At 36.8% G+C, this 22688-nt stretch overlaps 1 long non-coding RNA gene across 2 annotated transcripts in view; it reads right to left on the reverse strand.

Moving 5' to 3' along the window:
• Positions 1-7061: 7061 nt before the first annotated feature.
• The window catches only part of LOC131813795 (uncharacterized), a 176291-nt gene continuing 160664 nt past the window's right edge, over positions 7062-22688 (reverse strand). For both annotated transcript variants that reach the window (XR_009346981.1, XR_009346980.1), the window contains exon 4: positions 7062-7189. This is a non-coding gene — a long non-coding RNA (uncharacterized LOC131813795). The remainder of the gene's footprint in view (positions 7190-22688) is intronic.

Consider the following 22688-nt stretch of genomic DNA (forward strand, 5'->3'; position numbering starts at 1 on the left):
AAGGAAATAACCAGCTAGAAGAAGGGCAGGGAAATATGTAAATGAATATTAAAAATTCAGCTCATCAATAAGAGAAAGACAACAGTGGCATTTGATGATCAATATGTAGAAGACATGCTTAGCAATAAGTAAAAATAACAAAAAACTAAATGAATTTATTTATTCAACAAATGTTTATTGTAGAACTATTCTACATCAAGCACTGTTCAAGTTTCTAGAATATAATATCCTAAAAAAAAAAAAAAATCAATGAACAAAATAGCCTCATGTCCCAACCTCCATGGCCCTTATATCTCAATGAGGAAAGATAAATAAGTAAACTGTTTATTATGCCAGACATTGATGTGTACTTTGGGGGAAAAAAAAGGGGGGGGGAATACGGAGGAGAGAACCAGTAGAGATTAGTATTGAACTGCATGCCTTGGTCATGACAGGTGATTATTGACAGATGCTTATTCCTAAATATTTATTGGAAGTAAAGAAAATAAACCCTCATGTAAAATTAACCATATTTATCAGCATAATTTCCTAGAATGGGATTATATCCATAAATGAGGTTGAAAAACACATAGGTGAAAGTGTAAAACTCTTGGGCAAGAAGTAAAATTTATTATTTCACTTCTCCCGTACCATAGAACTATAAGGTCATAGTGTGAATCAAATCCAGGTAAAAGATCATAAATGTTAGTCTGAGAAATACAGACCAATAAGTATCAACTTCTTGATGAACATGTGAGTTTATATTAATGGGTGGGCCAATGAAACAAACATAATAAGTATGAAAAAAGCAAATAGTTTCTGTAAAAAAAAATACAAACAGAAAAATCATGCTCACAATACGTGGATTCTTTTGGAAATAACTAAAATGTAACTGAGAGGAAATCAGTGAAGATGACTTGTGTAGACTTCCAAAAGAGCTGTAATATGATTCCATATGAAAGATAACTTTAAAATGAAAGAATATAAAAAGGAAATATTTGTGTAGATTTGGGATTGACTTAGAAGGATGCTGAGAGAAAAAAGATTTTCAAAAAGATTTCCATCAAGCTGATAGAAATAAAGCCATCAATTCATATTCAGTAACAGTTATTGAGCACCTCCTATATGCAGGGCAAAATACTAAATATTAAATTACAAAGATTTTTTTAAAAAATATGGTTCCTGTATTAATGTAGTCATCTGCCAGGTGGTTGGGACTGTGATATGAAGAGAGAATTACAATGTCAAGTGCTACGCACGTGATATATATATATGCCTACAATGTCTTGAAAGCATGTAATTCAGGCTGGGAGTGGAGTCGTGCTTCTCAAAACAAAGATGGCTTCATTTCAAAGCCCGTGGGCTCTCTCACCACTAACTACTGAAGGCACAAATTGATGGGGAGTTGAAGGAGTTTCTGGGAAGAGAAGATGTTGTATTAGTCTCAGGTGATTCAACAAATGTATATACTACGCTGCTGTGCTTGCCACAGTGTACCTACCATCTGTCACCATACAATGCTATTACAGTCCATGGACTCTATTCCCTATGCTGTACCTTTTATCCTCATGACTGATTCATTCCAAAACCAGTATCTCCCAATTCCTCTTATCCATTTGACCAACCCCTACCTCATCCCCCTTGGCAACCATCAATTTGTTCTCTGTATTTATGAGTCTGTTTCTGCTTTTTGTTTGTTTTATTCATTTGTTTTGTTTCTTAGATTTTACATATAAGTGAAGTAATATGGTATTTATTTTTCTCTCTCTTATTTTACTTAGCATTCTACCTTCTAAATCCATTCATCTTGTCACAAATGACAAGATCTCATTCTTTTTGTGACTGAATAATATTCCACTATAGATACATATATCTATATATAGAGATATATATACACCTCTTCTTTCCATTCCATGATAGATATAGATAGAGATAGAGATAGAGATGTAGATATAGATATAGATATATATACACCTCTTCTTTATTTGTCAATGGAGACCAGTTGTTTCATATCTTAGCTATTGTAAATAATGCTGCAATAAACATAGGGCTGCATCTATCTCTTTGAATTAGTGTTTTCATATTCTTTGGGTAAATACTCAGTAGTAGAATTAATGGATCATATGGTATTTCTATCTTTTAATTTGAGGTGGAACCTTCATACTGTTTTCCATAGTGGCTGGGCCAATTCATAATCCCACCAATAGTGCACAAGTGTTGCTTTCTGTCCACGTCCTTGCCAACACTTGTTTCTTGTCCTTTTGATTCTAGCCATTCTGACAGGTGTAAAGTTTCTCATTAGGGTCTTGATTTGCATTTCCCACACAATTACTGATGTTGAGATCTTTTAATGTGTCTCTTGGCTATCTGTATGTCTTCTGTGGAAAAAATGTCTGTTCAGGTCCTCTGTCCATTTTAACTGGATTATTTGCTTTTTGATATTAAGTTGCACAAGTTCTTTATATATATATATATTGGACATTAACCATTAACCCCTCATTGGATATAACATTTGTGAATATCTCCTCCCATTCAGTAGGTTTCTTTTAATTTTGTTGATGGTTTCTTTCATTGTGCAAAAGGTTTTCATTTTTGTATAGTCCCAATAGTTTATTTTTGTTTTTGTCTCTCTTTCCTGAGGAGACATGCTAGAAAAATGTTGCAAAGGCCAATGTCGGGGTGCCTGGGTGGCTCAGTGGGTTAAGCCGCTGCCTTCGGCTCGGGTCATGATCTCAGGGCCCTGGGATCGAGCCCCACATCGGGCTCTCTACTCAGCAGGGAGCCTGCTTCCCTCTCTCTCTCTTTCTCTGCCTGCCTCTCTGCCTACTTGTGATCTGTCTGTCAAATAAATAAATAAAATCTTAAAAAAAAAAAAGGGCCAATGTCAAAGAAATTACTGCCTGTGTTTTCTTCTAAGAGTTTTATGGTTTCAGGTCTCACATTTAGGTCTTTAATCCATTTTTAGTTTTTATGTGTGATATAAGAAAGTAACCCAGTCTCATTCTTTCACATGTAACTTTCTCCCCAGGGTGTTCTTAACTTAAGCCTTGAAATTCAAACATTGAGGGAAAGAGGATATTTGAGGGAGTAATATTTTGCAAAAGCACAAACACATGAATTATCTGAAAGCATTAGAAGAAGATTGGAGAGTTTTACCTGGTTGGAACAAAGAGTATATGTGTTATAACTAGACAGATGGACTTGTGAAGGGTCTTTCTTGCCATATTAAATATTTCAGTTTGCATAGAACATGGATTTTATGTAAAGGAAGTATAGACAATATACCATTGGAAAATTTATTGATACAAATTTTGAAAGATTTTGAATACAAAAATATTTAATATGTTACCTGGAAATCAAGGACAATTTATTGAAGGATTTTGAGGGAGAAAGTTTAGAAAGCATTGCTTTAAGGAAATTCAGTTAACGACAGTATCCAGAATTGTTTCAGGGAAAAATGGTTATACCTATGAAGATAGAATCAGAGGAATCTCATGAGAGTGATAAAGAAACAAAATTAAGTGGTGCCTGGCTGGCTCTCTCAATGGAGCAAGCAACTCTTGATATTAGGATAGTAAGTTCAAGCCCCACATTGGGTGGGTATAGAAATCACTTAAAAAAAGTCTTAAAAAAAAAAAAGAAACAAAATTAAAATGTCAGAGGAAGGTGTCAGAAATGACTCCAAGATTTTGATTTATATGTAAATTATAGAGAGGGGAAAAAAACACTGTTCTTATCAACTGAAAGTATAAGAACTAATATTAGAGAGGCAAAACATAATTAGGGTAAAATCCTGTTTACGTACTATTTGGTATATTTACAGAATGAAAAATGGAATGATATTCTTCCCATTACAAAGTAATTTCTATCTTATATTCCTTGTAAGATATGGGGTTTTTTTTCTGCTTTTGATTTTTCTAAAGAAACTTTTGCAAGTTTAAGTCTCCATGCAGCTCTAACATACCCAATTTCCTCCATTTGATCCTTAAAAATCGTGGAAACAGGCTTCTAACAGCTGGCACTGGTATCTTCCCAGCTGTTCTTTCTCTTCTCAGCACCTCAGGATGTGGTATTGGGCAACAGACCAGTCTAGGAAAAAGCCTTTACTTCCCATGATACTAGCTCTCCTGATTGTAAGACAAGAACAGATGTTCATCCCGAAAAAAATGAAGGCGATTAAGGCGTGGGAGTATATTTCCTCATAGGCTTCCATCTATACTGACCTCTACCACAGACAGATTTGCCTGCGTTAGACAGAATGACTGGCTCCAAGCTTTTAAGGGAACATGCTGATGAGTCAAGAACTGAGCCCTTGAGCAGAGACTACTTCACTGAAGGACATAGTCCAGCAAATATTGTAGTTTTTCTTCCCACTGCCTTCCCCTTTAGTTTGGTACGGGCTGTTTGTTGTTGCTTAGTAGAACATGCATTCTTGCTCCAAATTAGCACGAAACAGACTTTGATATGGATGCTTATAGTGGAAGATATGTTCCTATTTCTGTTAGTTCTATTTACCTTCCTTTTCTGCCCCAGGGTAGGTTATTCTACAATTTATCATCCATTCTAACAACATTTTGGTAGTAAGAGTTATTTGAAATGAAATCAAAAAGTGCTTAGGACACGAGCTTATCCAACTGAATGAGATTTTTCTAATGACCTCTTCTCTGTGCTCTCTAAAGAGTTGGTTATAGGATGTGAGATCTAGGAAAATTCCATGTAGATTTTGAAAAACTGTAATTGAGATGATTCAAGAACTTTGCTGGATTTAGTAGAGTCTTTTGTTCCCCAGTGAAAATGGTGTGTTCTCTTTCTTCTATTTTTTATTATTACTTGAAAATTTTTCATATGTGTTATCGATTTTAGTATTCTCTCTTTTGGTTGCCCATGAACTTGGAGACCTCATTTTTAGCTTTTATTACCACACTCGAAGTGTTCACACTCTTGACTGCATTTTAAATTTTATTTCATCACTTTAAGTTGTATCTATCATTTAGGAAGTTATTTCCAAAGTTCTCCTTACTTAAAGCACACTAGACTCTCTCATGAAAACACACACACACACACACACACACACACATCCGGTAGAAGTAATTAATCACCATAAGATATATTCTGCCTTTTTTGTATGTAATATTTAAGGTAAGAGAAAATTCAACAATACCATCTAATATTGGTATGCCCAACTTGTCAGGTAATTGTTAATCATTCTTTCTGTACTTTGGAGGCAATAAAGTGTCATTGGAAAATGTTTACTAAATTTAAAACTAAAACTCATTTGATTAAAAATACAAAATGAATGCCACTGTATCCACAAATCATTGTATAGGAGCTGTACCTTGCCAAAAATAATTTACAACCTATGTCTGAATAAAAGAAGTATAAGCCTAAAAATTACTTAAGACTATACATCAATATTGGAGGAAATATGTCAAATCCAAATTATGAATTTTAGTCTATGGGTTGTAAAGGGAATACCTTAAATTTTCTGTTTGTTGTTCTCAGTATTAAAAGATAAGAAAAGAAGTATAGGGACAGCTGGGTGGCTCAGTTGGTTAAGTGTCTGCCTTCAGCTCAGGTCATGATCTTGGGTTCCTGGGATTGAGCCCTGCATCAGGCTCCCTGCTCAGCAGAGAATCTGCTTCTCCCTCTTACTCTGTGCTCTTTCTCTCTCTGTCTCTCCCTCAAGTAAATAAAAATCTTTTGAAAATTTTTAAAAAATTAAATATAAATAAAAATAAAAAGAGAACAAGTATCCTGTGAGTTTACAAACAAGAAGTACTTGATCAGAAAACAGGTAACACTTTTGAGTTGGTCAAGGAAATGTGACCACAAGTATTTTTCATGCAATGGAAATCTGTGTCACTTAGCAAGGTAAAGCTGCTGAGCTACCAGGAAGTACGACACCCATTCTTATGAACAGGCCTTAAAGGTGAGAAGTCAATAGACACAAGTTCTGCTTTTATGTAACCACTCAAGGGAGAAGAAGCATGAAGCCCCAGGTCTCTCCAAAAACAATACGGTATGAGACAACAGCAATGCACATTCTGCTTTCTCCCATGATTATAGAGTCTCATTTATAACTCTAGGATGATCCCCTTTGGGGTAAAGGGAACCTATAACAGGACCCTTGCTGAAATCAAACTATGGTCCAAAGGTACATTATTAACATTACCCTGTCACCAGCCACACCTGCCCTGTGAGATAATCTCACCTGGAAAACAGAAGAGACACTGGGGAGATGAGAAATTGGTGTCACTGTTTCTGATTGCCTCTTTATATATCAAGTGCTTCATTTAATTGATGCGTATAGATAACTCAGGGAAATTAGAAAACATTTGTTTTGCTATTCAAACTGTCCCACAACACCAGTATGACTTGGTTGCTTGCTAGAAATCCAGTTTATCAGGCTATATCCCAAATATAAAATCTGGGCGCCTGGGTGGCTCAGTGGGTTGGGCCTCTGCCTTCAGCTCAGGTCATGATCTCAGAGTCTGGGATCGAGGCCCGCATCGGGCTCTCTGCTCAGTGGGGAGCCTGTTTCCCCCTCTCTCTGCCTCCCTCTCTGCCTACCTGTGATCTCTCTCTTTCTCTCTCTCAAATAAATAAATAAAATCTTTAAAAAAAAAAAATCTGCCTTTTAAATCCCAGATCAAAATCTGCTTTTTAAAAGGATACCCAGATAATTCATATTCATACTAAATTTTGAAGGACACTGCTGTAACTCAAGGGCCAAGTTAAAGTTCAGAGAGTTTAGCAACTTCCCCAGCACAAGCAGTTGATGATCTAGGGGTCATTTGTAAGTAGAGAACATCTCATCATTTTAGATATAGTCTAATGCCTAAATAACTTAAAAAAAAAAAAAAGAAGAAGAAGAAGAAGAAGAAGGTCTAAGGAAATTAAGGTCAGCCTTAGGATTCCTACAGAATACAGGATTTTTCAGCCATGGTCAATAGGGTAAATAGCAATTTAAGCCATTTAAGAAATGTTTTGGGAAAAATTTAATCAGAATGCCTTAGTTATCTAGGACTGCTGGAACAAAATACCATATACAGGGTGGCTTAAACAATAGATATTTATTACTCACAGTTCTGAAAGCTGAGAATTTTAGGTCAAAGTGCTGTTAGATTTAGATCCTGGTGAGGGTCCTCCTTATGGATTGTAGATGGCCACCTTCACAGGACACAAGCAGCTCTGTTGTCTCTTCCTCTTTCTATAAGGATAAGAATCCTATCATGAAGGCCCCATTTTCCTGACCTCATCTAAACCTAATTACCTCCCAGAAACCACATTTCCTAATACCAACACACTGGGGGTGAGAGCTTCAACATATGAATTTTGAAGGAACACAAACATTCAGTTCATAATGCAAAACATGCTGAAATTATCATTATCACTAAACAAAATACTTATTTTCTTTTTTTTATTTTATTAAAGATTTTTATTTATTTATTTGACAGAGAGAGATCACAAGTAGGCAGAGAGAGAGAGAGGAGGAAGCAGGCTCCCTGCTGAGCAGAGAGCCCGATGCAGGACTCGATCCCAGGACCCTGAGATCATGACCTGAGCCAAAGGCAGCGGCTTAACCCACTGAGCCACCCAGGCGCCCCCAAAATACTTATTTTCATAGGGAAAAATATCAGACATCAAGCTCAATTCAATTTAACAAATAGATAAAAAATATAGACAAAAAATATAGATTAAAAAATAATTTTTTTGAAATTACTAAAGAAATATAAAAATAGACATAGGTTATAGCAAATTAGAAATCTTAGAAGGGTACCCCTCAACGACAGAGGAGCTGTCCTCCAAATAGAACTATTTTTCTACGAGCTAGACAATCCTAAATTGAGTGAATGAGCTGGGGAATCAATCAAGGCAGTTCACTAAGTGTTTAGGAAAAAAATGACTAGAAATCTCCATGCCAGAGTACATACTACTAGTACACATGTGCATACATGCTGTGTGTGCTCATCTGTGCACGCGCACGCGCGCGCACACACACACACACACACACACAAACACACACAGAGGAACTATGTTATTTTTATTGATCAGTAAAATCAAAAGCTGACGTTTTGAAGAATCTAATAAAACACTCAAATTTTTGCCAAATTGCATTTTTTTTAAAAAGTTGAAAGCACAACTTTAAGAAAGAGATGTATCATAACTATAGATATGGAAAATATTTCTTTCACTGGGAAAATAATTCTAATTGGAATTTAGAATGAGATCATACCTATTAAAACTGGCTGATACAGACACATACAAAAATGAATTATCTATGAATCTCCAACTATTTCAGGAAACCAAAAGTATAACATAATGAATTTTCACCAACAGAATGACTATATTCAAGATGCAGATGAGATAAAACAAAATTTTACTATAATAGGATTCACAAAAAAATTTGGGAGAACTTTTAGTATTCTTAGAAAAACTGTCATTAAGAAAAAAATAATAAAAATAGTTAGAATAAAAAATACTGTTAAGATTTAAAAATAAATAGATATGGTGCAGTAGTATGCATTTAATGGAAGACTGAGTGAGCTAATGCAAGTGCCAAGGGATTTCCACAGGAAGGCAGCCAAAAAGGATGAAGAGTAGAGGCACCTAGGTGGCTCAGTCAGTTGAGTGTCTGACTCTTGATTTCAGTTCAGGTCATGATCTCGGGGTTGTGACATGGAGCCCGGCATCCAGGTTGAGTGTGGAGTTTGCTTAAGATTCCCTCTCTCCCCCTGCCCCTCCGCTATCCCTATCCCTCTCTCTCTCTATTAAAAATAAAAGAAGAAGAAGAAGAAGAGTCAAATGACATGAGAGAAATAGAAGGTAGGCTCAATTCAGACATCCATCAACATAGTAACAGTTCCAGGAGGGGAAATGGAAAATGGAGGAAAGGAAATAGAATAATAATTCACGTAGAATGTTCAAAAGCTGAAGAAAGACAGATTTAAAATAGAATCAAACTTTTTTAAAAAAATCTTGCCAAAATATGAGTTGTTGTAAAATAAAAGCAAAGGGAATCCAAAGTAAACTTACCTTCTTAAACATAAAACACACTTCAGTATTAAAATAGGGTTACAAAGAATATCAATTCTAAAATTAGAGATTATTTAGAAAAGCACTACATATCAAAACCTGCCGAATAGGACTAAAACAAAACAAAAAAGATTGACAAAAATTAGACACTCACTTCAAGAATCAAGGGAAATGGATTCTCTAGTGAATTCTACCAAACTTTCAAAGAAGAAATAACACCTATTCTCCTGAAGCTGTTTCAAAAAATTGAAGCAGGAGGAAAACTTCCAGACTCTTTATGAAGCCAGCATTACCCTGATCCCCAAACCAGGCAAAGACCACACCAAAAAAGGAGAATTTCAGACCAATATCACTGATGAACATGGATGCTAAGATCCTCGACAAGATCCTAGCTAATAGGATCTAACAGCACATTAAAAAGATTATCCACCATGACCAGGTGGGATTCATCCCTGGGTTACAAGGATGGTTCAACATTCGCAAATCAATCAATGTGATACAACAAACCAATAAAAGAAGAGAGAAGAACCACATGGTCCTCTCACTTGATGCAGAAAAAGCATTTGACAAAATCCAGCATCCGTTCCTGATTAAAACACTTCAAAGTATAAGGATAGAGGGAACATTCCTGAACTTCATAAAATCTATCTATGAAAAACCCACAGTAAATATCATCCTCAATGGGAAAAAGCTTGCAGCCTTCCCGTTGAGATCAGGAACACGACAAGGATGCCCACTCTCTCCACTCTTTTTCAACATAGTATTAGAAGTCCTAGCAACAGCAATCAGACAACAAAGAGAAATAAAAGGTATCCAAATTGGCAATGAAGAAGTCAAACTAGGACCGACAAGGCCTAAAAGAGTATGCGACCACCAAGCCGACACTGCAGGAAATATTAAGGGGGGTTCTATAAAAGAGGAAAAATCCTAAGAATATCATTGAACAGAAATATGGAGACAATCTACAGAAAGACTTCAAAGGTAACACGATGTCAATAAAAACACATCTATGAATAATCACCTTCAATGTGAATGGCCTAAATGCACCCTTAAAACGACACAGGGTTGCAGATTGGTTAAAACGACAGGACCCATCCACATGTTGTCTACAAGAGACCCATTTCAAACCTAAGGATACACCCAGACTGAAAGTGAAGGGATGGAGAAGCATCTTTCATGCCAATGGGCCTTAAAAGAAGGCTGGGGTAGCGATTCTCATATCAAATAAATTAGATTTTAAACTAAAGACTGTAGTCAGAGATACAGAAGGACACTACATCATTCTTAAAGGGACTATCTACCAAGATGATCTAACAATTGTAAATATCTATGCCCCCAATATGGGAGCAGCCAATTACATAAGAAAACTATTAATCAAGATAAAGAGTCATATTGGGGCGCCTGGGTGGCTCAGTGGGTTAAAGCCTCTGCCTTCGGCTCAGGTCATGATCCCAGAGTCCCACATCGGGCTCTCTGCTCGGCAGGGAGACTGCTTCCTCCTCTCTCTCTCTGCCTGCCTCTCTGCCTACTTGTGATCTCTGTCTGTCAAATAAATAAATAAATAAAATCTTTAAAAAAAGAAAAAAAGATAAAGAGTCATATTGATATGAATACATTAATAGTAGGAGATCTTAACACACCTCTCTCAGTAATAGACAGATCATCCAAGCAGAAAATCAATAAAGAAACAAGAGCATTGAATGACACATTGGACCAGATGGACCTCATAGATATATACAGAACATTCCACCCTAAAACAACAGAATACTCATTCTTCTCAAATGCACATGGAACTTTCTCCAGAATAGATCACATACTGGGATACTAATCAGGGCACAACCGATATCAATAGACTGAGATTATTCCCTGCATATTCTCAGACTGGAGCTCAATCACAAGGAAAAGTTTGGAAGGAACTCAAACTTGGAAGCTAAAGACCACCTTGCTTAAGAATGCTTGGATCAACCAGGAGATCAAAGAAGAACTGAAACAATTCATGGAAACCAATGAGAATGAAGACACTCTGGTCCAAAACCTATGGGATACAGCAAAGGCGGTCCTAAGGGGGAAATACATAGCCATGAAAGCCTCTCTCAAAAAAAATTGAAAAATCCAGAACACACCAGCTGTCTCTATACCTTAAAGAACTAGAGAATCAACAACAAATTAAATCAGCTCCAAACACAGGAAGGGAAATAATCAAGATTAGAGCAGAGATCAATGAAATAGAAACGAGATAATTAATTCAAATTAATAAAATTATGAATGAAAAGGGAGAGATCACAACTAACACCAAGGAAATAGAAACAATCATCAGAAGTTATTATCAACAATTACATGCCAATAAGTTAAGCAACCTAGATGAAATGGATGCATTCCTGGAAAACTATAAACTCCCATAATTGAACCAGGAAGAAATTGACAACCTGAATAGACCAGTATCTAGTAACGAGATTGAATCAGTGATCAAAAACCTCCCAAAAAACAAGAGCCCAGGACCTGACAGATTCCCTGGGGAATTCTACCAAACTTTCAAAGAAGAAATAATACCTATTCTCCTGAAGCTGTTTCCAAAAATTTAAGCAGAAGAATCAAGGAAAAATAAAAAATGGGACTCAACTCATAATGGGAAGGAAAGAATGAAGATAAAAAAACAAATCCCATAAAAATATAATAAGAAGACCAAAAATATATAAATAAAAACAAAAGCAGATTTTTCGAAGAATGTAGTGCAACAAACCAAGTTTTTGCCTCTTAAAAAAAGTTAGAAAACACAAACAGCTTTCAGAATGGAAAAGCAACATAACTACAGACATGGAGGAAATTTCTTTAATTATAGGAGATCACTATTGGTAACTTTACATCAATAAATTCAAAAAACAAGAAGTTGAATTCTGAGGAAAATATGAAATAAGTAGATTGACCCAATAAAAACGGAAAATCATTGACGTTTAAAAGATCCTACTTTAAAATGCATCAAACCCAAACAACTTTACTTGCAAGTCTTTCAGAACCATCAAAGTAGAGTTAAATTCTATGACATTAAAAGGTTTTTAGAAAATAGAAAAATACAGAAGTCTTCTCAAAGTTGGCAGCATCTTCATGGCGAAATGTAAATGGTCAGACTTACAAAAATATTCCAGTGCAATCCCATTGATAAAAACAGACATAAAGATATAAACAAAATTTAAAATACAGTCCAGCCATGGATTGGAATAATACTGGTAGCCAAGGAGAGTTTTTCTCCAGGAATGCAAGGACTGCTCATTTCTAGGGCATCTCAGACCAGTGTAAGTATATGAAGTAGTTTATAAGACTCAGAGAAGCTAAAGGCTTTATTGAGATGTTGCATCTCTCAGGACCTGAAGAACATGTAACTCCCTGAGCCAGAGCAGGACTGCAGTTTTATTGCGCAGGGAAAATAACGCCCCCCACCCTCCCCACCCCGACCCCACATTTCTTTGGGCTGATCCAGCATGCGCTTTTCTTCATCTCTGCCTGCTGCTGAATTTATGGTTGGGATAGCTGGAGATTGTGCCTATTGCTTGAGATCACTGGTAAAATCCCACTCTGAAAGCTGTCAGAACAATTCTTTCAAGATCTGAGTTCCCTAAAAAATAAAAAATTAAAAAAAAAAAAAAAAAGATCTGAGTTCCCAAACATCCTGATCTGTCTGTCAAGATTCAAGGGAAATAGTGAGTAGAAAACAAACAAACAAACAAACGTGAATGGCAGATGCAGGGTGGGGAAGAGAGGAAAAAAATGAGAAAAAAAAAAAAAACGCAATGAGGCAAAAGTTGAAGCAGGGGACATTTTTCGTTTGTTTGTTTGTTTAATTCTTTAAATACCAAAATGATATGAATAGACTTTAAAATATAATCTAGGAGATCATCTAGACAAATGCTGAAAACACATCACATACACAAAATTTAACAATAATTCATTACCTTTTGAAATGTATCTACCAAAAAACTATAGCATTTACCACTTATCACACTTCATAGATAAACATTTTTTTATTATTTATTTATTTATTTATTTGACAGACAGAGATCACAAGTAGGCAGGGGGTGGGGGGAAAGCAGGCTCCCTGCTGAGCAGAGAACCTAATGTGGGGCTTGATCCCAGGACCCTGGGATCATGACCTGAGCCGAAGGCAGAGGCTTTAACCCACTGAGCTCCCCAGGCACCCCAATAAACATTTTTTAAATACAATCCCATTAAAGGCACAAATAAGATGAGGCAGTCCACTATTGTGGACATCTTCTGTTTATCTGCTTAGCACTACTCCTTTGTTCTGTGAAAAATCACCCCCTCCTATGGGGAGCTGCTCCCCACAGCAAGACAACCCTATCTATGGCAGGGAAAAAGGGGCCACCACTATCAGTCCATTTTTTAAGGTTAAAATCTGAATGAGCCAAGACAATCATCATTCTTTCCTAGATTTTGTTTTCCCGAGATTGTGTTTCCCCGACTTAAGTGGAACAAAGGAATTGAATTCTAGCTAGTGGCAGGCTTTCTGAGACATGAAACATGCAACTCTCTGTATCCAGGGTCCTTCTCAATAAGGGGGCAATCAATAGGTTTAGAAAACGGGGCCCAAATGGAGAGAAAATTAAAAAGAAGCTAGCGAGAACATGCTTCCTAGCTATGCTTATTTCTGGCTTAGAGTGTCCTTTGGGCCAAGCTGCCTTGACTTCAGGCCAGCTGCAAATGTGTGAATCTCCTAATAACTTCCTCTTTGATACCTAAATTTATTCAAGTTAAATGTATGTTATTTGCAATCAAAAACATCCTGACTGAAATATCATCACTACTACTCAACATTGTTCTCAGGACCCAAAAAGTGCAGTAAAAGACAGAAAATGAATAGAAGAAATAAATACTGAAAATAAAGATGTGATTATGTGAAGATGGTGTTTATATCAAATCTAAAATAGAGATTCAATTTAGAAATATTTTTAAAATATGAGCAAATGTAATGTTGCTTAAGGTAAAAAAATAAAAGTAAAAAATAACTCTTCCGTGGATTAGCAACAAGAAATTAGTAAACATAATAAAAAGATCCAAATGCAGCAAAAACCCCATGTTCCTAGATGGGAAGACAAATATTAAGATGTTTTTTCTTTAAAAATAATTCTTCCCGGTGATAACATCCTAAAATGTTAGTACTTTTCACCTCTGGGTAAGGACAGTTGGAGACAGATGGAAAGGAAGTAGAAGGCGAAATCTTTCCTTCTTTAGCTTGTTTGTTTTTGTATTACTTGAATTATTACAAGCATGTATTCATGCAGAACTTTTGTAATTCAAGAAAGCAATGGCGCGAAAAATATTTTTCAGCCCTAATGTTACAAATCATGTAATTATTTTACAAAATGAGGGGTCAGAAGTGGGAGGATGATCTGCCTTGATTCCTCCAACAATATTAATCAGCTCATGTTATAAAACTTGCTGTGTACCTTCCTGCTTCCCCAAACTGGAGGTCAACAAGACAGTAAGTTCCTTGAGAGCAAAAACACGTTTCATCTTTCTACTGCAGTACTTACCACAATAGTGGTTTTGGGGGGGTGTTTAGTAAGTGCTAATGCGTTTATTAAGTAAATACATGGTCTAGAAGAATGTAGCTGATCTGGGGCAATGCACTCACATCATAAAGCCATCTATCTGCCTTTATAAGACACAGGATCCCCTAGAGGTACATGGAAAACTCTTTTCTAAGTGAAAATGCAAAGTTTTTAAAGACTTTCTCTTATAGCTTCTCAGATGACCTTTTCCAACATGTAAAGAAATAGTGACGGGGAGAAAGAGAAGGATTTTAGCACATGATATAATTGATTTGAGAGGTAGGGATATAGGCTAAATGTGGGGAGATACAGTCAATGGTCCAAGAATGAAAAGGAAATCCTTTCAAGTCTGGTGAATAAATCATCTTTTATTAATTAACATATAATGTATTATTTGTTTCAGGGGTACAGGTCTGTGAATCATCATCAGTCTTACACAATTCACAGCACTCACTGTAGCACATACCCTCCCCAATGTCCATCACCCAATAAATTGATTATTAAAGAAAAAGTTCTTCCCACATTAAGCAGATTCTAGCAATGTTCCCATGCAAAGAATGTATCCCTCAGTAATAAGACATGCCAAGCTAAGTTAATTCCAGATGCACTGTATGTCATGGCAATAAATGCAGTATATGGCTCAGATGTAAGATAAAAATATTTCATTAGTTTCTTACCATTGAATTAAATGACAACATTAACTTTTCAGCAATATGCATACTTATAACTGTTGAAATGTCAAGAATAGTCCATTCTTTTTTATTTATCTAAATCTCAGACTCAACTTTCAAGAACATTTGCAACAATATTTTACTAGCAAATGTATTTTTTAAAAGACAGTAAATGCTTTACACTTAAACTGAAAATTATTTATAAATATTATTCCTCTCCTAGATACATTCATTCTTTTGTAATAAAGGACAATAGTGAAAGAAGAAAATATTCCAAGATTTGCTAGAAGCAGAGAGCTTGATCTCTTTAAGATGAATGAACTGTCTCCAAAATCAATACTGTAAATGATATTTTTCCCTTTCCAACAGAAAGATTCTACTTTGAAAAGCTAGGATGGGTCTTGGTAATTCTAATGCTGGTGATTCACGTACAGCCGAAGCCTTGTCCTATAGTCAGAGTTGAGCCTATCCCAAAACAGTGCTTTGAGTTTCTGAAACTGGAAAGAAAGAGACTCTGTATCAAGACTCTATTACTTAGATGAGTTAAGGGAACATTTCTAAGCATACTGAGATATATTTAGCTTTACAGTGAACTGTTTTCTTCCAGTAGGTTTGGCTTCTTAATTATGATGAGCTAAAAGATATCGAGGATAATAATAATAACTAATAGTAATAATAATAAACTAATAATAAAATGCTAGCATTTTTTAAAACACTTGGAACAATGCTCTATTGAAGTACTCTCCCTGTGATAGTTCTCACTACACCCATATAGAGTAGTTGCTATATTATTTCCATTTTGTGGATGAGAAATCTGATTAGTTTAAAGATAAGTTTAGCCAAGTTGTTCTGTCAGGAGATGGCAGAACTGAGTATGAAACTGAAGGCTGACCAACACGGGAGTTCCTTTTCATGTCTTTCTTTTCCTGTTTTTTGTTTTAGTTTTTGTTTTTCTTTTTGTTTTTGTTTTTCCCATTACCCTCATAGACCCACCATTCATTCATCCTTTTTTGTTCCTTATCCTTTCTTGGACTACATTGTTTTTCCCGAGGTTACATAAGAGAACCTCGGCATGGAGACCTTAATAATCCTGGATTTACTATTTCATGGCTGTTACACGTCACTGTACTTTTTAACAATTAAAATCTTTCAAAATCAAATTTTCCTTCGAGGTTAACACCACCTCAAAGATTTGGTGTCTTATCATTCTATTCCCTGCTGCAATCTGGGGAGACTCGGGAGTCATGTAGATGACTCTTGTGAGACCCAATAGCTTTTCACTTTACTGGCCCCTTAACTGGGGCGACTTGATTTTTCACTCGACTTCTGCAGCCAACACCATCCTCCACTGGTAGGTGCTTTCCACCTCAACAAACAGAAACTCCAATGTCCTTTCTCTCCTCTGACAGTAATTTTCTGTTGTGCTAAGGTATTTTTAACCCTCTTGGTTTGCCAAATACATCTCCGGATACATCCCCCTTCCCTGTTTTTAAGTCCATTTAGACCTTGTTCTTGATGATCTGTTACCCTGGTCTTCTTCCAAAGTGTCCTTCTGCAACTCATCTGCGCCCAGGCTGCTAGGCACAGCTCAAAAAAATCAATCAATCAATCAACAGACATACACACGCAACTACGCAGATCATTAGATTATTCCAATAAAACTTTATATTATGCATTTCATCTGTTCTTCCAGAACTATGTAGCCATCGATTGCATATTCCAAATAAGCTCCCTCTCCCAGTCCTTTCAGTGGCCATTCCAAGCTTTCACACCCACCCTCATGCTCTGTCCCCACACGCTCTCACCGCACCACAGATGACTTCACTTCCCTCCTCACACAAAAGGTCAGAGGTGATTATGAGCCCATCCCCGACTTCCTGCTTCCTTACCTTGTGGACCCTGTCGCCCGGGAAGTAGTATCCAGGCTATTCAAGTATCGGCACCTGAAATCTCTCCCCTCCACAATCTATCAGAGGACTGTCCCAACATTCCTGTGCATCTAGCCTCACGTTCAGATGGCTCTTCTATGATAGCATATAAATATCCTCAAGTCACTCCCATTAAATCAAAAACAGACAAAAAAAAAAAAAAAAAAAAAAAAACCACCTTCTTGTCTTCACACACCTCCCTAGATTTTTGCCTCAAAACTTCCTTTCCTTTCATTACCAAATATTTTACAAAGCAGCTTCCCTCATTGTCCCTACCTCAACCCCTTAAAATCCAGCATCTGACCCCAGTTCCTAACAATGACCTCCAAGTGACTAAATCTGATGCCTCCTCATCCCTGACCTTCGCAGCTGCCCCTGAACTTGGTTAGGTTCCCTACCCTGAACTCTCATTAGAGAGTTACTTCTCCTCAGAGTTACCTCTTCACGTGCCTATCTTACTTACTGTCCTCCTTGAATATAAAACACCATCCATCAGTATCTGCTGATACTTTCTTCCAAATCCTATCTCTGTCCATTGTCTCATTTTCAGTCCAGTACAATTCAGGCCATCAGTATTCCTTATTAAAAGAAACTGTTATGTTACAATAGATTGTTTATCCTTCTACCTTTAGCACTTCCAGAATAAACTACACACCAAGTAAATGGATCGCATTGAGTGATTGAACATACATACACATTGTGATTTACTCCATGTTCCCCAATTTTCTCAGGAAAGCAATGAAAATAATGGAAAGGTGAGCTAAGACAAGACCTAGTGGATTGGGGAAAGGGATACAGAGATATCCAGGGAGGGCCATATGAAACTTACAGTCCAGGCATGCAGGGTACTGTCAGGCTCTCAGCCTGCTTCTTATGGGAGCCACAACGTTGTGTTAGCACAAGGTAAAGCACAAAGAAGGTACCGTCATCCAGAGTTTTCCAGATCAATCAAGGCCTTAAAAGAATGACTTTCAAAAATCTCTTTCTCTAATAAGAAAGTAATTAAAAAAAAATCTGGTCTGTTTTTGTTCTTTTTCTTCAAAAAAAAAAAATTTTTAAAAAGTGACCACACTATACTGTTGCTCTGATGAATTCCGAGTACAGTGAGCATCTGATGACTGAACTGGCGTGTACTGAACAGAATGCTCATCTCCCCGTCAATAAAAAGCTGCATCCGGTCTTATGAGGCCAATTCCTTCAGAACTTCATTTTACTTGTGCTTGAAATTAGGACATAAACACAGTGTTACAGCAGTTATAATATCTTTGTATAATACATTTTTTTTTCTTAAATTACTTTGTTTCTTATACTTAGATCCCTAAGCAAATGTGTGATCTTGGGCAAGTCACTTGGAGAAGAGGGATACATGGAGAGTACTGAACCAGATGATTTCCAGGGACTCTTTCACCACAAAAGCACAGTAGTCCTTTGCATGCGTCTCTTTTTGCAGCATTCAGGGTTAATGAGCTCTATCACTGACTCTGACCTCAGAGGGAAACTGACTCATAGGAAGACAACAGTTGCCAACCACCCCACTCAATACTCTCCCTGCGAAGATGATCACTCCCTGTTTAAAACCCTGCATATTTGTGTCACTGATTAGTGCCTGTATAAGTGACACTTTTGCTAGTGACCAAATGCCAAAATTACCAAGCAATAGAGGGGGAAGAGACCCTAAGGTATTATCTAGTCCAGTTATAGCCCTTGACCCCAGTGATGCGGGTGCATTCCTGAATCAATTTCAGTATTCCAAATGTCCAGTGATAATTCTTCTACATTTGAGGACAATCTTGGAAAGTTAATCAAGCTAAATTCATGAGTTTAGATATAGGAGATGGTCCCATAAGGTTGCTTTTTAAATAAACTATTATAGTGTAAGACACTAGATGTAATAAATGCCCTGAATTATAAAGAGCTATTATTCTGAAGATTTTTATTCTGGATTTCAAAAATTGTTTTAATGTTCTGTATTTAGAACCAGAGATTATTTTAAAATGATTGACAAGTAATATAAGATTTTCTCTTAGGAAGAAAAAAAAAAAACTTAATCATAGCAAAGGAAATTGTGTTGTTGTTGGAATAACCCTTTGAATATGAGAAGGAAACTCCTGATTGTATAACTAGAATGTTAAACCGCAGGTGCTGGCAATAGGAAGTTGTTCTTACAAGCAGAACTTTCACAGCACGGGAAGTACTAGATAGAAGGATAAACTCAGCGTTGGCCCTCGTACTGACTGCCGAGATGGCTGAAATGACGTTCCAGTCACTGTGGGGACCACCCTCCCTGCCTGACGCTCACATGACACAATCACAGCTGGCCAGGACCCTAGGGACCTGAAGACCAGGCTCTGACCCCATATAAGAATTTCTTACTGCGTGTCTCTGACAGATGGCCTGCCTAGCTCCAGCAAAAATTCAGAACTTCAAAAAATAGCCCTGCTCATTTCTGGACATTTTGAGAGGTCAAAAACTTTCACTGAACTTTATCAAAATTTCTATCATTGGACCTTTCCCTGCTGGTCCTAGGGTTGTCACACACACACCAGAGACCTGAAAAATCTATTCCTTTGATAGGATAACTTTTTGTGACATCTATTATCAAGCTTTCCCTTCTTGGGACAAAACATTCCCAATTTTTGCAATGATTTCATACTTGGCATAATTTCCGGAATCTTCACAATCTGTATTTTCCTATGCTAACCAAGTTTGCCTTTCCAAAACTTGCCATAAACTGTAGCTCCCCATAGCTGTAGTACTCAGATGTAGTTTGACCAGTAAAAATGTGATGAAACTATTCATTCCTATTAATAGTGAACTACTAATTTTAAACTATGTAGCTGTATTAGTCAGCCTAAAAATAGAACAGATGGGCCTTTTCTGTTTTTAGTCATTGTTAGTTCCCATTAACTTATGGGGGGAAAAAGAAAAATCTTTTATGCAGAAAATGATTCCAAATAAAACTGATTTTTAAAATACATGGTTTCCCTGTAAGCTTTCTTACATTCCACTCATACTTGCAATATAAATAATAAAATAGTTTGGCTTAAATTTAAATAGCAAGTAGACATGCGTACATGAAAAAAAGTACAATAAATGAAACAAGATGGGATTGGGAGGGAGACAAACCATAAGTGACTCTTAATCTCACAAAACAAACTGAGGGTTGCCGGGGGGAGGGGGTTTGGGAGAAGGGGGTGGGATTATGGACATTGGGGAGGGTATGTGATTTGGTGAGTGCTGTGAAGTGTGTAAACCTGGTGATTCACAGACCTGGGGATAAAAATATATGTTTATAAAAAATATATGTTTATAAAAAATAAAAAATTAAAAAAAAAAAAACAAAAAACAAAAAACAAAAACTAAATATGATACAAACTGAAAAAAAAAAAAAAGTACAAATTTTTACTGAGCTAGATTAACAAAGCAAATATAAAAATGTCTTCCTGGTTAGAAATGCTAAATTTTATAAATAATATTAAATTTCCTAAAAATATTTATTAGATGGATGTATCTCATATAATATTACTTATGGAACTTTTTAAGAATCTGAATAAAATGTTTCTAAGGGTCATTGAAAAATATGTGGGTAGAAACAGACAAGCACTTAAAAAATAGTGAGAGTTCTTATCTTTAATCACTAAGACACAATGAGACTTCAAAGTAAACAATGGGATCCGTGTCCAGAATATGTAGAAATCATAACTCATTGCCTTGAAGCAGACCATGTATTATATTAAAAGATATATATACATATATGTGGCTTTTAATCACAAATCAGTAGAGACATAGAATATTAATCCAGAAAATTCTGACCTTCATTTCTGGTGGGATGATAAAATTGGCATAATCTTTCTGGAAAAAATCTTGGCAATATTTATCAAATCTTCTCAAAGAGTCTACATTTTTATGCAGTCAATTCCTATCTAGAACCCCTAAGAAAATAATCAGATATTTGGACCAGGGCCAGTACAGAATAAGTTACTTAAATAGAGGGAAAAAAAAGGAAAAAAATGTATAAATTCTGATTTATAGTAAGAATCAAAGTTATGTACCTTATATTAAAAAACGAGCGCTGGCTTCTGCAAGAAGCAACCTCCAGACACAATGCTTCAAATATAAATGAGTTTATTTTGTTTCTGTCCAAACCAAGTGTTTCTGACCAGTGATGGCTCTTCTCTCATTTGTGATTCAAGCACCCATGCTCCTTCCAGCTTGTGACTCTGTCATTACTAATCTGGGGCTGCCAGTGAAGCTAGTCTCTGTCTAGCAAAAGGCAAAAAAGCCTTTGGAGTAACATCCACAGTTGGATACAATGTCAGTCCTTCTGTCCATGTTGTGTGTCCAACAATACAATGATAGTCCTTCTGTCCATGTTGTGTGTGCAGGAATTCATTCAGAAAGCCCCCTGTGGGGGCGCCTGGTTGGCTCAGTGAGTTGAAGCCTCTACCTTCAGCTCAGGTCATGATCTCAGGGTCCTGGGATCGAGCCCCACATTGGGCTCTCTGCTCAGCAGGAAGCCTGCTTCCCTTCCTCTCTCTCTGCCTGCTTCTCTGCCTACTTGTGATCTGTCAAATAAATGGATAAAATCTTTAAAAAAAAGAAAGAAAGCCCCTGTGAGTGCCGGAGGGTCTCGGAAGGAGGAGCTGAGCTACATGCACGGGATAGAAACTGGGGGTGAACAAGAAAGCTGCAGGGGCCCAGCCTGCCTTTGGAGCTCCAAACTGTGCTCTTCTCTCCAGGCAGAGCACACCCACCCTCTCTGCTGGGGAAACACCCTCGATGCCCATCTCAAAGTCTAGGATCTCTAAATGAGAGGCAGTTTTCTCCATCAGGTCAAGAATGAGACTTCTTGTGGTCTAGTGACCTATGAACTGAAAGGATGATTTATTTCTTGCTACACAGATAGATAACTTGGGTGGGGCTGAGGGAGAAAAGAAACACCATTTGGAAAAACTTAAGACAGAAACAGGGCAATTGCTAGTCTTTGGCAATGGTGAAGTCTTCCTGAGCAGACATTTGGGAAGTAGAGAGATTATTTTAGGGCTTAAGCAGTGAAAGATTGTTTTTTTTTTTTTTTTTATTTTGCCCAGGTTCATACCTTTCCATCAAGTGCCCATGAGGCTTCTGTTCTTTTGCTTTCTAGTCATTCCATGTACTAATTACTGCATGCAAAGTTCTTTTCCTGATGCTGTACTTCTCTCTAATTTAGTTGTGGCTACCTTGAAACCATTTGGAAAATATGAGGTGGGTCAGAAGATATCATCCTTAATCTACTCTTTGCCATAGAACTAATTTGATTTCATTCCAGGGACAGATCTGTTCAGCCTATGGTTCCCAGCCGGTCCCAACCTTCCTTTACAATTCAAGATGCGGTAGTCACTTTCCAAGCGTATAAACCTTTCATATCTGGATTCTGTCTGTTCTCACCATTTCCACTTGTGCTCCAGCCTAAACTCATTTCTATTACAATAGTTTTTAATGCTTTTTTTTAAAAATCAGCTTTATTGAGG

The sequence above is a fragment of the Mustela lutreola genome, chromosome 13 (genome assembly GCF_030435805.1).
Source record: "Mustela lutreola isolate mMusLut2 chromosome 13, mMusLut2.pri, whole genome shotgun sequence".
NCBI lineage: Eukaryota > Metazoa > Chordata > Mammalia > Carnivora > Mustelidae > Mustela > Mustela lutreola.